Source organism: Panthera uncia, chromosome C2 (assembly GCF_023721935.1).
Source record: "Panthera uncia isolate 11264 chromosome C2, Puncia_PCG_1.0, whole genome shotgun sequence".
NCBI lineage: Eukaryota > Metazoa > Chordata > Mammalia > Carnivora > Felidae > Panthera > Panthera uncia.
Genome location: NC_064810.1, coordinates 48,327,411 through 48,345,759, shown reverse-complemented (window position 1 = coordinate 48,345,759; position 18,349 = coordinate 48,327,411). Strand labels below are relative to the sequence as shown.

At 37.1% G+C, this 18,349-nt stretch overlaps 1 pseudogene; it reads left to right on the top strand.

Annotated features, from left to right (window-relative positions):
• The first annotated feature begins 11,362 nt into the window (after window positions 1–11,362).
• Window positions 11,363–11,438, top strand: LOC125922282 (uncharacterized; annotated as a pseudogene).
• The last annotated feature ends 6,911 nt before the right edge of the window (window positions 11,439–18,349 follow it).

Below are 18,349 nucleotides of genomic sequence, written 5' to 3'. Positions count from 1 at the left end.
TCTTGCTGGTTGGATGTATTATGTTCATTTTAAATTCTTGCTGTGTTCTTGTGCTCTGCAAAAAATTACATGTGTATACCACAACTTCACATTCTACCACTGATGGATGTTTGGGTTATTTTCAGTTTAGGGTTATCCTGAAGAATGCTGTAAGGACCATTTTTATTTCCTTGGCATTTATGGGTATGCTTTTCTGTTGGGTACATGACTTACAGTAGAATCTGAGGTACTTGGATTTATGAACGAAAATATTTTCCAAAGAGATTATTCCAGTTACCCTCACCAGTGGCGGCTGCTCAGTGTGCTTGCTTACTTACTGTGTGCTGTTCTGAGATGTCTGTGCTTCGAATCCCATGTCGTTTTAATTTACACTGCCCAGATGACTAATAAAGCTGAACACCTTTTCATATATTTGCAGGCCGTTTAGATATCCTTGTTGTGAGGTCATTGAATATCCTACCCATTTTATAATTAGATTGTCTTTTTTCTCTTTCAGAAAACAAGCCATTTGTTACTGTTTTGCAATTGCCATCTCCCATTTTAGAGCTTGTCTTTTCATTCTCTTAATGATATCTTTTGGTGAATGTAAGTCTTTAATTTTAAGGTAGTCCCAATTTATAAATTTATGCCCTTTTACAAAAATCTTTCCCTGCCCAAAGACCATTATAATATTTTCCAATCTTTTAAAAGTTTTCTACTTTTGCCTTTTGTATTTAGATTTATAATCCATCTGAAAAAGAGGTATGTGTCAAGCTTTTTTATATGTGTAGATTTCCAGTTGTGTACACAATTTTTGAATACGCTGATTTTTTCCATTGTTCAGGAATGCCATCTTATAAATCAAAGTTCCATGCATATGTAGATTTCTTTCTGGAATCTATTCTGCCTCTTTGCTTTATTTCTATATTCTTGCACCAATTCCTTGCAATACCAACTTGCAACAATACTTAATCTTTACAGTAATTAGGACCGTACTGTCTTAGTTTCTTAATTATTGTAGGTTTACAATAATTTTGATATCTGATAGAGTAAATCCTCTCACTTTACTCTTTTTTCAGATTGTCTTGTATGCTCTCTCCCTGTAAAGTCTATAATGAACTTACCAATTTCTGTAATAAAATCCTGTTGGGATTTTGACTGGAATTGCATTGAACTTATAGAGATCAGTTTGGAGAGAATTGATATATTTATAACTGAATTTTCATTCCATGAACATATTTCTTCACTTATGTAAGTCATCTTTAATATCTCTCAAAATGTTTTACAGTTGGTGTAAACAGATATATATTTATGCAATTGTGAATGCTATTTTTTATTTTTCAGTTTGTTGGCGTATAAAAATACAAAACACTTTTGTATATTACGGGAACTTTCATCTGATAAATGCTGTGTACAAAACCACAGCAAAACATTCCAAAAGATGAAAACTGGTTAAAATTTTCTGACATTGGAAATAAGACATTTTATCCAACAACCTTTCTAAATTCCCTTATTAATTTCGATAGTTTTGACTGTCTCCATACCCAGTTATGTTATCTGCAAATAAGTTTTATTTCTCCTATTCCAATTCTAGCTTGCCTTATTGACCTCTATAGGACTTCTAATACAACGTTAAGTAAATGTGACCGTTGGAATCCTTATCTCTTTTCCCATCTTGGAGTGAAAATCTGAGATTAACATGGTGAAGTAGATAGCTTCAGAATGGGGGCTTATTGCCAGAAAAACTGACCATGTGATTAGAGTTAGAACTTTTAGCCCCATCTCCCAACCTCCAGAGGAGGGGAGAGGGTCTCCAGCTCTGAATTGAGTAATTTTTTTTTTTTATGTTTATTTTACAGAGAGAGAATGCAAGCGGGGGAGGGGCAGAGAGCGAGGGGGACAGAGGGTCTGAAGTGGGTTCTGTGCTGACCACAAAGAGCCCAATGCAGGGCTTGAACTCACAAACCGTGAGATCATGACCTGAGCCAAAGTCAGCTGTTTATTAACCGAGCCACCCTGGTGTCCGTTGATTAATTTATTCTTTAAAAATGTTTATTTTCAGACAGAGAGTGAGCACTAGCAGGGGAGGGGCAAGAGAAAGGAGAGAGAATATCCCAAGCAGGCTCTGTGCTGTCAGTGCATAGCCTCCTGCGGGGCTCCATCTCAAGAACCATGAGATCATGACCTGAGCCAAAATCAAGAATGGGTCGCTTAACTGACTGAGCCACCCAGGTGCCCCTTAATTCATTAATTTAGTTAACCATGCTCATGTAATGACACCTCAACAAAGCTTGAAGAGGCTCAGAGAGCTTCCTGGTTGCTGCACATACTGATGGACTAGGTGGGTGTCACACCCCAACTCCATAGGGATAGAAGGTCCTGTGCTCCTTGCTTCCAGACCTTGCACTATAGGTTTCTTCCACCTGGCTATTCCCGAATTGTATCCTTTATAATAAAACTGTAATTTTAAGTATAGCACTTTTAGTGACTTCTTTGAGTTGACTTCTTTGAGTTGTTCTAGTAAATTATCAAAGGAGGAGCTCCAGAGAAGCCCCCGAATTTGTAATCAGCCAGGCAGAAGAGTGGGTGGTTTGGGGATATCCAAGACTCGCAGCTGGCATCTGAAGTGGATGCAGTCTTGTGGGACTGAGCCCTTAACTTGTGGTGTGGGGTCTGTGCTAACTCCAGGTGGTGTCATAAATGAATTGTATGTAAAAGTCTGTGGTATGTGAACTAAGGACCACTCCTTCCCCAACTACCTCAGCTCGGGGAATTGAAGACACCACTCCAGACTGCCGCATCCAAGATTACAGGACTCACTCTCCCACCAGCTCCCAGTTGGAGGGCTATCTTCCTGGGAGGTTCAGGCCATCAGTCTTTCACATCCTGCTCCCAGCTATCTGCTACTGAGATAAGGTCTGGTATGTGTAGTTGAAAGCTGGCGGCTCCCTTCTTGCTCCCAGCTACCACTTGTGGAACAAAGGTTCCACCTTGGGCAAAGTGAGCTGAGAAGATTGAAGCTCTGACCACTGTTGTCTCTGTTCATGAGGTGGTGGTTGCCTTTCTTAACAAACTTTCATAGATTTTTCTTGAATAGATGTCCTTCATTTGCTGTTTCATCATTTCCAGAGACTTTAAATGGTTGCTTTTATTTCTGTTCTTACAATTTTCACTGGTTTCACTGGGAACCATGTTAGCACAACTCCTCATCTGTCATACAAGAAGTTGATCCTCCTCCAAGACATTTTCAATATTTTAGGGGCACCTAGGTGGCTTGGTCAGTTAAAGTTCATGAGATAAAGCCCCATGCCAGGCTCTTTGCTGACGGCACAGAGCCTGCTTGGGATCCTTTCTCTCCCTCTTACTAGGCTCCTCCCCCACTTGCTCATACATGCTCTCTTTCTCAAAGTGAATAAACATTAAACATTTTTAAAAACCGTTTTCAATATTTCAGTGTTCTTTTCAGGCGCACATGTAACATTCTTCAGGATAGATCACGTTAGGCCACAAGATTCAATAATTTAAGAAGACTGAAATTGTATCAAGTAACTTTCTGACCACAATTGTATGAAACTAGAAATTAATTACAAGAAAAAAAAACTAGAAAAAACATAAACACATGGACACTAAACAATATGCTACTAAAAAATATATGGGACAACAGAGAAGCCAAAGTAGAAATAAAAAAATACATGGAAAAAAAGAAAATGGAAGTACAACACTCCCATAAATCCTTGGGATGCAGCAAAAGCAGTTCTAGGAGGAAAGTTTATATCAATACAGACCTACCCTTAAGAAATAAGAAAAATCTGGGGCACCTGGGTGGCTCAGTTGGTTTAGCGTCCGATTTCGGGTTTGGTTATAATCTGAGTTTGTGAGTTTGAGCCCCACATCAGGCTTTGCGCTGACAGCACAGAGTTTGCTTCAGATTCTCTGTCTCCCTCTCTCTCTGCCCCTCCCTGCTCCTGCATGCTAAGATAAATAGACTAACATTAAAAAACATTAAATAAGGAAAATCTCAAACCATCTAACCTTACACCTGAAAGAACTAGAAAAAGAAGAAAAAGGCCAAAGTTAGTAGGAGGGAAATAACAAACATTAGAGAAGAAATAAATGGAGAGACTAAAAATAAACAATAGATCAATGAAACCAAGACCTGGCTCTTTCAAAAGATAAACAAAATTATAATTCTTTAGGCAGAATCATCAAGAGAGAGGACTCCAATAAATAAAATAAAAAATGAGGGCTGCCTGGCTGGCTCAGTTGATGGAGTGTGTGACTCTTGATCTCAGAGTCATGAGTTCAAGCCCCACGATAGGTATGGAGCCTGCTTAAAAATAAAGTCAGAAATGAAAGAGGAAAAATAACAACCAATACCAAAGGAATACAAAGGATTATAAGAGAATAGTAAGAAAAAATATACGCCAACAAACTTGATAACGTAGAAAAATGGATCAATTCCTACAAACATATTCTTCCAAAACTGAATCAGGAAGAAATAGGAAATTTGAACAGACCAATTGTTAGTAATTAACTTGAATTGGTAATCAAAAAACTCCCAACAAACAAAAATCTAGAACCAGATGCCTTCATAGGTGAATTGTACCAAACATTTAAAGAAGGGTTAATACCTATCCTTCTCAAACTATTCCAAAAATGGAAATTTTCCAAATTCATTCTACAAGGCCAGCATTACCCAAACCAGACAAAGATGCTAAAAAAAAAAAGAAAAAAAATCCAAATACAACATAAAACAAACAAATGGGCCAATATCCCTGATGAACATAGATGAAAAAAACCCATCAAATATTAGCAAACTAAATTCAAAAAGATCATTCACTGGGGCACTTGGCTGGCTCAGTTTGTATAGCATGTGACTTGACCTTGGGGTCATGATTTTGAGCTCTATGTTGGGGGTAGAGTCTACTTTAAAAAAAAAAACTGTATACATATATATATATATGTATACATATATGTGTATATATATATGTATACATACGTGTATATACATAAAGATCATTCATCATCAAGTGGGAAGTATTCTAGGGATGTGAGGATGGTTTAATATTTGTAAATCAATAAATGTGATACATCACATTAGCAAGAAGAAAAAAAAAGCCATATGATCATTTCAATACATGCATAAAAAGCATCTGACAAAATACAACATTTGTTCATGATGAAAATTCTCAACAAAGTGGGTTCTTTGAGGGAACATATCTCAATATAATAAAACCCATATATGAAAAACCTACAGATAACATCATATCAATGGTGACAAACTGAAAGCGTTTCCTCTAAGGTCGGGAACAAGACAAGAATGTCTACTCTCATCACATTTATTCAACATAGTACTGGAAATCAGACATGAAAAAGAAACAAAAGGTATCCAAGTTGGTAAGGAAGAAGTAAAACTGTCATTATTTGAAGATGACATGATACTATATATAGAAAACCCTAAAGATTCTACCAAAAAACTATTAGAATAAATGAATTCAGTAAAGTTGCAGGATACAAAATTAGCATGCAGAAATCTGTTGTGTTTCTAGGGGCACCTGGGTGACTTAGGCAGTTAGGCATCCATCTCTTGATTTCTGTGCAGGTCATGATCTTAGTTTGTGAGATCAAGCCCCTCATCAGGCTCTGTACTGATAGCACGAGACTGCTTGGGATTCTCTCTCTCCTTCTCTCTCTCTGCCTGTCCCCCATTCTCTCTCTCTCTATTTTGATGGGGGTGGGGGAGAGGGGAAAATGGGTGATGGGCATTGGGGAGGGCACTTGTTGGGATGAGCACTGGGTGTTGTATGTAAGCCAATTTGACAATAAGTTATATTTAAAATTTAATTTAAAAATATAAGAAGTTTATTTTAAATAAACTTAAAATCTGTGTGTTCTCTTTTTTTTTTAAGTTTTAAATTTATTTTTGAGAGAGAGAGAGAGACAGAGTGCAAGCTGGGGAGGGGCAGAGAGAGAGAGAGAGAGAGAGAGACATAGAATCCGAAGCAGGTTCCAGGCTCTGAGCTGTCAGCACAGAGCCCGACACAGGGCTCAAACTCACAGGGCTCGAACTCATGAGTCATGAGATCGTGACCTAAGCCGAAGTCGGATGCTTAACTGACTGAGCCACCCAGGCACCCCTTAATCTGTTGTGTTTCTATACACCAATAATGAAGTGACAGAAAAATAAATTTAAAACATATTCCCATTTGCAACTGCAACAAAAATAATAAGATATCTAGAAATAAATTTAGCCAAGAAGGTAAAAGACCAATGCCCTGAAAACTATTGATGAAATTAAGGATGGCACAAATAAAAGGATATACTGTATTCTTTAATTGGAAAAATGAATATTGTTAAAATATCCATACCACCCAAAGCAGTCTACAGATTCAAAGCAATCCCTAACAAAATACCAAGATAATTTTTCACAGAACTAGAACAAATAATCCTAAAATTTGTATGGAATCTCAAAAGCTCCTGAAAAGCTAAAGCAATCTTAAGAAAGGACAAAGGTGGGGGAATCACAATCCCAGATTTCAAGATACACTACAAAGCTACAGTAATCAAAACAGTAAGGTACTGGCACAAAGATAGACATGTAGATCAATGTAACAGAATAGAGAGCCTAGAAATGAACTTATGCTTATATGGTCAATTAATAGAAGATATAGGAGGCAAAAATATACAATGGGAAAGATGGTCTCTTTAATAAATGGTGTTGGGAGAGGCACCTGGGTGGCTCGGTTAAGCCGTAGACTCTTGATTTTGGCTCAGGTCATAATCTCACTGTTCATGGGATCAAGCCCAGAGTCAGGCTCTCTGCTGTCAGCATAGAGCCCACTTCACATTCTCTGTCTTCCCTCTCACTACTCCTCCCCTGCCTGTATCCTCTCTCTCTCTGGGTCTCTCTCAAAATAAATAAACTTAAAAATAAATAAATAAATAAATGATGTTGGGAAAATTGGACAGCTACATGCAAAAGAATGAAACTGGACAGCTTTCTCCTACCACACCCAAAAATAAACTCAAAATAGACTAAAATCTAAATGTGACACCTGAAACTATAAAATTCCTTCAAGAAAGCAGAGGCATTAATCTCTTGGACATTGGCCTTAACATATTTATGGATGTATTTCCTCAAGCAAGGGAAACAAAAGCAAAAGTAAACTATTGGGAGTACACCAAAATAAAAAGCTTTTGCATAGCAAGGGAGACCATTAATAAAACAAAAAGGCAACCTAGAGAATGGGAGAAGATATTTGCAAATCCTATACCCTACTAGGGGTTTATAACTAAAATATATAAGGACGTTATACAATTCAACACCAGAAACCAAGACGAGTAAAAAATGGGCAGAGGACCTGAATAGATATTTTCCCAAAGATGATATACAGATGGGCCAACAGACAAAATACGTTCAACATCACTAATACCAGAGAAACACAAAATAAAACCACAATGAGTAATCACCTCACGCTAGTCAGAATGGTTATAATCAAAAACACAAGAAATAAGTGTTGTTAAAGATGTGGAGAAAAGGAACACTTGTGCACTGTTGTTGAGAATGCAAACTGGTGCAGCCACTGTGGTAAACAGTATGGGGGTTCCTCAAAAAATTAAATATAGAAACACCATATGATCCAGTAATTCCTGTCCAGAAGGGAGGGGCCTGGGGATAGGCAAAATATGTGAGGAGGATTAAGAGGTACAAACTTCCAGTTATAAAATAGTCATGGAGATGAAAAGTACAGCACAAGGAATATAGTATTAAAAATCTATTATTTTGGATAATCAAACTTACAGAAAAATTACAAGTAATTTTTTTCGTGAGACATTTTAACTTGTCAACCTGATGTCCCATCACAACTGAATAATTCCATATCTTATAAAGAAGTATTGTTTTGCATACTGCAATACAGTCAGGAAATTAACACTGATACATTACTGCCATCTAATCCTCCTGTGTTCCAAGTTTTCTCTAAGCTCTGCTTTAGTGGCATTCTACAAATCTGGATATGGAATTCTTTCATTATTACTGAAGATTCAAAATATTTTTAAATTTCGGGGTGCCTGGGTGGCTCAGTCGGTTGAGTGTCTGACTCTTGATTTCTGCTCAGGTCATAATCTCACGATTCATGGGATCGAGCCTCTAGTCAGCTCTGCGCTGATAGTGGGGAGGCTGCTTTGGATTCTCTCCCTCTCTCTACCCCTCCCCCATTACCTACATGTGCTCTCTCTCTCTCAAAATAAATGAACTTTCAAAATATTTTTAAATTCTCATAATTCTTTGACATGTTATTTAGAAGAGTATTGCTCTATACTAAATATGGATTTTTAAAAGTCTTTTTATATATTTCTAATAATTCTGTAGTCAAACATATTCTGTATATTTTCTATTCTTGAAATATGCTGAAGATTATTTTATGAACACGCACATGGTCAGTTTTTGCAAATGTTTCATAAAAATGTAAAAATATCTGGGCACCTGGATGGCTCAGTTGGTTAAGCGTCTGACTCTGGATATCAGCTCAGATCATGATCTCACTGTTCATGGGATCCAGCCCAGCATTGGGCTCCACGCTGACAAAGCAGAGCCTCTTTGGGATTCTCCCTCTCCCTCTGTCCCTCCCCCACTCATGCTCGCTCTGTCTCTCTCAAAATAAACTTAAAAATTCTGCATTTTGGGCACTGTTTTAATGTGTCAGTTAGGTTTAAATATTACTTTTGTTGTTCAAATATTCTGTACCCATACTGATAATGTTTTGGCCTGCTTGTTCTATTAGGGTTACTATGAGTAGCTTATTAAAATATCCCTGTATAAATGTGAATATGCCTATTTCTCCTTTTAATTTTGGCAATTTTTGCTATACATATGTATCTTAAAGTGTTATTAGGTAAATAAAATATAGAATTCTATCTTCTTAGGTGCCCTTTATAATACTCTTGGCTTCAAGTACTTTGGCTGAAATTAAAATAGCTATATCAGCTTTTCTGGCATTTACATGGTGTATTTTACCATCCTCATGCTTTCAACCTGTCCATATCAAGATCTCTTGGGATGTCTGGGTGGCTCAGTTGGCTCAGTGTTCAACTTTGGCTCAGGTCATGATCTCATGGTTCCTGGGTTTGAGCCCTGTGTTGGGCTCTGTGCTGACAGCTCAGATTCAGATTCTGTGTCTCCTTGTCTCTCTGCTCCTCCCCTGCTCAAGCTCTGTCTCTCTCAAAAATAAATAAGCATTAAAAAAATTTTTAAAGGACTCTTGAATATATAGTTGCCCTTTTTTATGATTATTTTTAATTTTTTTAATGTTTATTTTTTTGAGACAGAGCACAAGCAGGGGAGGGGAGAGAGGGAGAGAGAGAGAGAGAGAGAGAGAGAGAGAGAGAATCTTAAGCAGGCTCCAGGCTCTGAGCTGTCAGCACAGAGCCTGACACAGGGCTTGAACTCATGAACCTTGAGATCATGACCTGAGCTGAAGTCAGAAGCTTAACTGACTGAGCCACCCAGGCGTTCCTGTTTATATAATTTTTTAAGTTTATTTATTTTGAGAGAGTGTGTGCAAGCACGCGCATGTGGGGGAGGGGCAGAGAGAGAAAGGGAGAGTCTCAAGCAGGCTCTGCACTTTCAGTGTGGAGCCCAATTTGGCCCTCAAACTCATGAACTGTGATATGACCTGAGCCGAAGTCAGATGCATAACCAACTGAACCACCCAGGCACCCTGCCCCCATTGCCTTTTTTTTTTTTTTTTTAAATCCAGGCTGCCAATCTTTGTCTTTCCATAGTAGTGTAATATTTAGTTCAATTAAAAAGTAAGGCATAATTACCAACATATGTGCATACAAATCTGTCATTTAACTTTTTTTTTGCCCTGCCTGTTCCACATATTTCTTTTCAGACTTTTTGAAAAATTCCGTTCCCCTCCTCCATTTAGCTTGTTATTTATATATTGTTTTAACTGTTACTCAGTAGTTTGCTTGATATTAAAGTTCTTGGCACAGTGTCTTCTATTTCATGGGCATCCACTTCATGAGCTGTAGAGCTGTGTACATTCAGATACATATAATCCCATTCAAAAGATGCAGAAACAGACAGAAGCAGTGAAATGGTCTCTCAACTCCCATACCTAAGTGGTACTTACCATTATACAATCAGGCCTCGTGTTGACCACATCCCCTCAAATATCCTAGTGCCCTTTGAAAACTCTCTATTGACTTTCTGTCATCATCTGTTACTTACCTAAATTCTAGCTGGAGGTTTTTCTTAAAATCTTTAAAAGCTACCCTGTATATATTTGTAAACGTTTCCCCCTCTCAGCACCTACCATTCTCCCATGTACGTAGGTCCAAACTCTTAAGTCATCTGGGATGTTTCCATTTCTCCCACCATCGATTCAGCCACTGCCTTCCTTAGCAAAACCTCTGATCTGTTACTTCCATCTCATTACTGCTAACATACCACTAGGAGCTTTTATGAACTCATTCATGCAGCATGCTACCAATACCAATATTCATGCATGCCCTATTTCCTTTTTGCTTTACGCACATTACTTCCAGATTATTTAAAACTGCCCTTCATCTTGAAGCTCCCTAGTTCTCTAATGGCTCTGTGCCTAGAGCAAAGAAACTACAAATAGGGATGAAAGTAACTTTGTATGGGGCAAGAGGTTCCTGTTATAATTCTCCATTTCAGCATGGTGACACTACCAGCATACCTTATTAAACGCTGGCATAGAAAAGCAACTGCTTCAGTTACTCCTATCAGAGAAAGCAAAATCTGATAAAAGTGATAAAGATTCCTGATTTTCTTCCTTAGAGTGTCACATGGCCAATGCCTACCATACATAGCATGGGATAGAATGAGAACAATCAGCTGGGAGAGTGACCTTTTTTTTTTTTTCTCAAAGTGGTCCTCTGAGTATAATTACACTGAAATCTTGTTTTGAGAAATTTGCTTGTATGGTTATATAGGTATGAATGTTTATACACAGATTAAGTTTATACCCACACACAGCATTACAATAGTGTTAGTGTTAGAATATTTGGGGGGTTTTATACCCAACTAAATATTACTTATATTTATGGTGAAGAGAGGCATCTTGTGAAACTGAGTCAAACCATTGCTCACACCTTGATTTTTTATTAAAAAAATTTTTAAACTTTCTGTTTCTTTTTGAGAGAGACAGACAGATAGAGAGGGGAGAGGGGAAGAGAGAGAGGGAGACACCGAATCTGAAGCAGGCTCCAGGCTCCAAGGTGTCAGCACAGAGCCCCACACAGGGCCCAAACCCAAAAGCCATGAGATCATGACCTGAGCCAAAGTCAGACGCTTAACTGCTTGAGTCACCCAGGCGTCCTAATAAACTTTTATTTTTATTATTTTTTAATCACTTCTTGGCCTTTTGGCTAAGATCAAGTGTATTTTTATTATTTTTAATTTATTTTTTAAATTTACATCCAAGTTAGCATATAGTGCAACAATGATTTCCGTAGATTCCTTAATGCCCCTTATCCATTTAGCCCATCCCCCGCCCCACAAACCCTCTGGCAACCCTGTTTGTTCTCCATAGTTAAGAGTCTCTTTTGTCCCCCTCCCTGTTTTTACATTACTTTTGCTTCCCTTCCCTTATGTTCACCTGTTTTGTATCTTGAAGTCCTCATATGAGTGAAGTCATACATTTGTCTTTCCTTAATTTCGCTCAGCAGAATACCCTCTAAGGGCGTCTGGGTGGCTCAGTCAGTTGAGCGACTTCGGCTCAGGTCATGATCTTGCAGTCTGTGAGTTTGAGCCCCGCGTCGGGCTCTGTGCTGACAGCTCAGAGCCTGGAGCCTGCTTCGGATTCTGTGTCTCCCTCTCTCTCTGCCCCTCCCCCGCTCATGCTCTGTGTCTCTGTCAAAAATAAATAAACATTAAAAAAAAAAAACCCTCTAGTTCCATCCATGTAGTTGCAAATGGCAAGATTTCATTCTTTTTTGATTGCCGAGTGATACTCCATTTTATATTTATATACCACATCTTCTTTATCCATTCATCCATCAGTGGACACCTAATAAACTTTTTTTAAAGAGCCATTTTAGGTTCACTGCAAAATTGGGCAGAAAAGCAGTACCTATATACCCTGTCCCCACACATTACACATCATTCTCAATTTGCATCTTTATTGGGGCGTCTGGCTGGCTCAATCAGTAAAGCATACAACTCTTGATCTGAGGGTTTCAAGTTCAAGCCCCATGTTGGGTGTAGAGATTACCTAAAAATCTTTTTTTTTTTTTAATTATTTTTTTTAACGTTTATTTCTGAGAGACAGAGCATGAATGGGGGAGGAGCAGAGAGAGAGAGGGACACAGAATCTGAGGCAGGCTCCAGGCTCTGAGCTGTCAGCACAGAGCCCAACACAGGGCTTGAACCCACAAACTGTGAGATCATGACCTGAGCCGAAGTCAGATGCTTAAATGACTGAGCCACCCAGACACCCCACCTAAAAATAAAATGTTAAAAAATAAATTGCATCTGTTAGATTTGCTTTAAACATTTGCAAATAAATGTTTCAACATCTAATTAGTACTTAAATTCTTTCAATGTTACTTCCTTTGCATTACTGGATTTCAAGTGTTCTGCTTATTTTGATCTTTTTTTTTATAATCAAGGTATATAAATTATATAGGAACTTTGTTTTATTTCGAGACATGGTTATGTGGGTAAATTCATAGTTCCTATCGATCTATCCAAGTTTTACATCAACTATGATTTAGTTATGGAATTCTAAAAGCAAGAAGCAGAAATATTAAAATAAGCAACTCCAGGTGTATGACCAGCGTAAGGACAACGCTAGATTCTCAGTGAAATGCATTTGTATGACAATGCCAATCAGTGATACATGCAAGAGTTCAGGCAACTGTTCCTGCAGCAATGTTATAGTGGTTATCCTTGATATTTTACATAGTACATAACAGCTTTTATTTTTCCTAAATATTAAGCAATGTGAATGCAATGAATACTGAAGATAAAGTGTTCCCCAAAAGGACTTACTCTTAGAAAAAAACACAGATTTAGGATAACAGCACACTTGCACTACATGAAAAATGGACAAAGATGTCTATGTCCATGTGCAATAATTAAGTGGATATCTATTGTGATATGGGTCAAAGCCTTTGGTCTAAGTAAGAAAAGTTCTCACATATCTAATTCAGACATGCTAGAATGACATCTACCCTAATTCACCTTATTTAGGGATACTTCCACTCCCACTCATTTCTCCAATGATCCAAGTAATGCAGGATCAATATAGGAAATTTGCAAAGTGTACGACATGAAAAAAAGTAAAAAATAAAAACTAAAAGCAAGAATTATTGCTAACCAACAATGATTCCCATGAAGGTGAAAGGTTACAGATCACTAGGGACTTGTCATGCAGCTGAATTAGGGATTTCCAAATTTTTTCTTCATCGTTGATGGGGAGCACCTTGGTATGCTGCTCTTCCCTGCTGCAGGCACATCATCTCCTCAAAGATCTGAAAGTTGGCCTCTTGGTCCCTCCTCTAAGATGTTAAATCTTTTCCTTTCTTACTTCTTTCCTCTGCCTTAGGGTGGTGTTTCTTCTTACAGACGCTACTTCTGCTCCACCTGAGAGTTCTGTTAACAATCTTTATTTATTTATTTATGTTTAAATGTTTTTATTTATTTTTGAGACAGAGACAGCATGAGCAGGGGGTGGGCAGAGAGAGAGGGAGACACAGAATCTGAAGCAGGCTCCAGGGTCTGAGCTGTAAGCACAGAGCCCAACACGGGGCTCAAACTCACAGACCGTGAGATCATGACCTGGGCTGAAGTCGGACGCTTAACCGACTGAGCCACCCAGGTGCCCTGACATGTTAACAATCTTTATACAGATCTTTCTCAACTTAGGATAGCGTTACTTCCCCATAAATCCATTGTAGTTGAAAATATTAAGTCAAAAATGCATTAGTACACCTAGCCTACTGAACACCATAGCTTAGCCTAGCCTAACTTAAAGGTGCTCACTCAGAACACTGACATTAGCCTACAGTTGGGCAAAACCATGTAACACTGTTTTATAATAAAGTGTCTAATGCCTCATGTAATTTATTGAACACTGTAGTGAAGGTGAAAAACAGAAAAAAGTCAGTTAAGCATCCAACTTCGGCTCAGGTCACGATCTCACGGTTCGTGAGTTCAAGCTCCATGTTGGGCTCTGTGTTGAGCATTCAGAGCCTGGGGCCTGCTTCGGATTCTGTCTCTCTCTCTCTGCCCTCTCCTGCTCACGCTCTCTCAAAAATAAACAAACATTAAAAAAAAAAATGATTTTATGTGTACAGAATAGTTTTAAGTGTATTGATTGCTTATACTTGTGACCCCATGGCTGACTGGGAGTTGTGGCTTGCTGTTACCCAGTATCACAGACAGTGTGGTACTTCATACTTCCAGTCTGGGAAAAGATAAATATTTCAAATTTGATGTATGAAAAAAATAAAATTCAAAGTATGGTTTCTACTGAATGTATATTATTATTTATTTATTTTTTAGTAATCTCTACACCCAATGTGGGACTCTGACCCCCAACCCTGAGATCAGTCACATGCTTTTCTGAGCCAGCCAGGCACCCCACCACCTCAAATGTGTATCACTTTTACACCATCATAGAGTTGAAAAATTACAAGTCAAACCATTCATAAGTTTGGGACCATCTGCATTAGTTTTCCCTTGTTGATATAATGCTGAAAAAGCCTTTGAAAAAATTCAACACCCATTCCTGATAAAAGCACTTACGAAAACAGGAATTGGTGGATATCTTTAACATGAAAAAATGTTTACCTTAATCCTAAAGTCAGTGTCTTATTTAATGGTAAAATACTGGAGACATTCCTACTGACAACAAGAATAAGGCACGGGTGCGCATTATTTCTCTTATTCAATACTGTACTAGCAGTATTAAGCAAGGCTGTTAGACAAGAAAAATGAATTACAGGCACAAAAATTGGTAAAGAAGTAAAACCAGCTCTATTTGCAGGTGATATGATTGCACACCTGAAAAATCCTAGAGAAACAATGATAAAATTTAGTAAAAGAATTGAGGAAGATAGCAAGATACAGAATTAACATACAGAAATTGCCTTCATATCCTAAAACAATCAGCACACAATGGTAGAGAAAACCCCATTTCTGTAATAATAAAGAAGATTAAAATACTTAGGACTAAGCTTACAAAAAATATGCAAAAATGAGAAAAATTTAGAAACACCCCTGAAAGACACAAAAGCAGAGTGCTCTCAATTATGATGGCTTATTATCATAAAGACAACAGTTAAATGAAATTAGATCCTGATCTCACAAATGCATAGGAATATACTCTAAATTGTCAGGAATCTACTTAAATTAAAAAAAATGAAATAATACAAGCACAAGAAAAACATGAGTAAATTCATCTCTAACCTCAGTATGGAGAAAGGCTTTCTAAATACTAACATACAATTGAGAGGCAGTAAGAGATTAACAAAGTTTACTACGTAAAAAATGGAAGCTGTTTGCATTGCAAGAAAATATCATAATCAAAGACAAAAGACAATTGGGAAAACTATAACATCTCAAAGATAAAGACTTAGTATATAAAGAATTCTTAAAAATTGAGAAAGGACCAAAACTCATAGTAAAATAGGAATGACATGAAGACTATTCATAAAGATATTCAGATGGTCCTTAAATATATGAAAAGATACCCTACCTTATTCATAGCTAGAGATACAAACTAAAACTAATCTGAAATACCATTTTTTACCTATCAGATTTGGCAAAAATTACCAAGTATGACATAAACATCCTGTTGGCAAGGCTGTGAAAAGAGGCACTCTCATACATTCCTGGTGGGAAAACAAACTGGTACAACCCTTTTGGAGGAGAATTTGGCAATATCTAATAAAAGTACATATGCACTTATATATTTTGACCCAGCAATCCTATTTCTGGGAATTTACCTGAAGGAAGATACATTCCAACAATATGAAAATACACATGCACAAGGTTATTCAATTATAGCATTGTAATGGCAAAATACTGGAAAGGACCTAAATGCCCATACATAGAAGAGTAATTGCATAAGCTATAGTATAGTCACACAATGGAACAGAAGAGTATTTACATAAACTGTAGTATATTCACACTATATAGTTGTTAAAAACATTTTTGGAGTAAGATCTCCATGAACTGGTATAGTTTCCAGGGTATACTGTAAAGTAGAAAAAAACCACCAAAATATAAAAGAGTTAACTAAAACATGCTACATTTCATGTAAGAAAAAAAGGGAAATAATATCCACTCAGCTATTTATTTATTCAAAAGAGGCATAGGAAGAATAATACAGAAACTAGAGATAGATTACCTATAGGCAATAAGTTCAAGCGGGACAGAAAGGCTACAAGGAGAAGACAGAAAGGATAGAGAGGAGAGACACTTTCTGTATAGTTCTAACTTTTAGAACTATGCTAATGTTTTACATACAAAAAAAAAAAAAAAACCACAAAAAACCAAACAGATTAACAAAGAATGGGTAGCATTCATTATGAAATACAAACAAAACCAAATTAACTATCTGCATTACAAATCAATAACATAACGATACTGAAAGGGGGAGCAGAGAAAAGAACCCACATTACTTTGTAAAACAGTATTTTGATTATGCACTAGAAGAGTAAAAAAAGGGAACTATAGACAAATACTGCACTGTTAGGCTGTTTTTCGTTGGTAGATAGATGAACTAGTAATTCTGAAAGTACCTTACATGTATCCTAGAAATTAAGCAAATAAAAGAAGTGAGCATATTACAAAGTCAGATTTCTTACTGTTGGATAAAAGTTTCAAAAAGAGAAAGACTATAATGAACTCTGTGGTATTGGTCTTAGAAGTATCACTATGAATTAATGGATATACACACACATATGGTATACACATACCTATAACACACATATAGATTTAGAAATGGATGTATATATTACATACATTTTCTAGCTCTGTTAAGCAGGCTAGAAGCAATAATACTTCAGTACCGATGACTACATCTAGTGTTGATTTTGGTTTCTAAATACCACTGTTTCATAGAAGGAACTATGGATACTTACAAAAATCAGTTTCCAGGGCTGCAGAAAATACAAGATGAGTCCAGTATATCTTTTGTTGCCAGAAATTAAGGGAGTATTAAAAGTTGGAGATGTCAAAAAGACATGAGGGTCAACTGGAGAGAGTTCACATGGGCAAATCTGGGACATTCTGGGTAACAAAGTAAATAATGGTAGGAATGGGTTGTAACCTATAGTATAATGTAAGGATACACGGACCCATTATCAATAAAATAAATGTGTAATGAATGGGGGAAAAACCTTCCTCACAACAGAATTTCAACTACTAAAAGTAGAAGGAATGATGGAAACAGAAAATCATCATTTGGCCAATACTACACTGACAACTGTTTCAGGAAAAGAACCATGGGGGACAAAGAAGAACCATGAATGCCTGCCAATTAAGTGGGCAATAGTGTGAGAAATAGGGTACTTACACCATCCCAAGAATTTCTCCACAAGATACTTACTAATTACAAAGAAAGTAGTAATTTGACAGTGGAGAAATCTGACAGACACCACCTTAACCAAGTGATGAAAATTAACATTACTAGCAATGGGACAAATTAACATCATGCTCTTGCTGCTACACTGAGGACACAGCAGTTCTGTGCTATTCTCGCCAAAAATGCGTACATGGAATCTAATCATGAGGAAACAGAAGGCAAGGCCCTAGCTGAGAATCTTTTATAAATAATTGGCCTATACTTTTTAAAAAGTCTAAGGTCATGAAAGACAAACACTGAAGAAGTGTCTCAGATTAAGGAAGCTAGAGACAGATGACAACTAAACAATGTACGATAATGAAGTGGATCTTTGACGAGACATTAGTGGAACAAAAAGTGAAATGTGAAAAAGATCTGTAGAACAACAGTATAAGGTGATATATTAAGGTAATGTAATAATGTTAATTCCCTGATTTTGATAACTGTCCTGGAGTTACTGAAGATGTTAACACTTGGAGAACATGGAAATATCTTGTAATATTTTTGCAATGTTTTCAAAGTCTGAAGTCTTTTCAAAATGAAGTTTAAAATTCAAAAGAAGTACCTTCACTTAAAAGTAACTTGGACAACCCCTCCAAACTAAATCAAGCTAACCTTGATTATTAGAGTTAAGGAACGACATCTGAAACTCAGCCTTCATTTGTAATTATTCAAATTAGAGTTAACCTTAATTCTAAAGTGGAGTTCAATTTTTTTTTATTTACTAAGACCTGATCTATTGGGAAGCAGTATTAGAAACA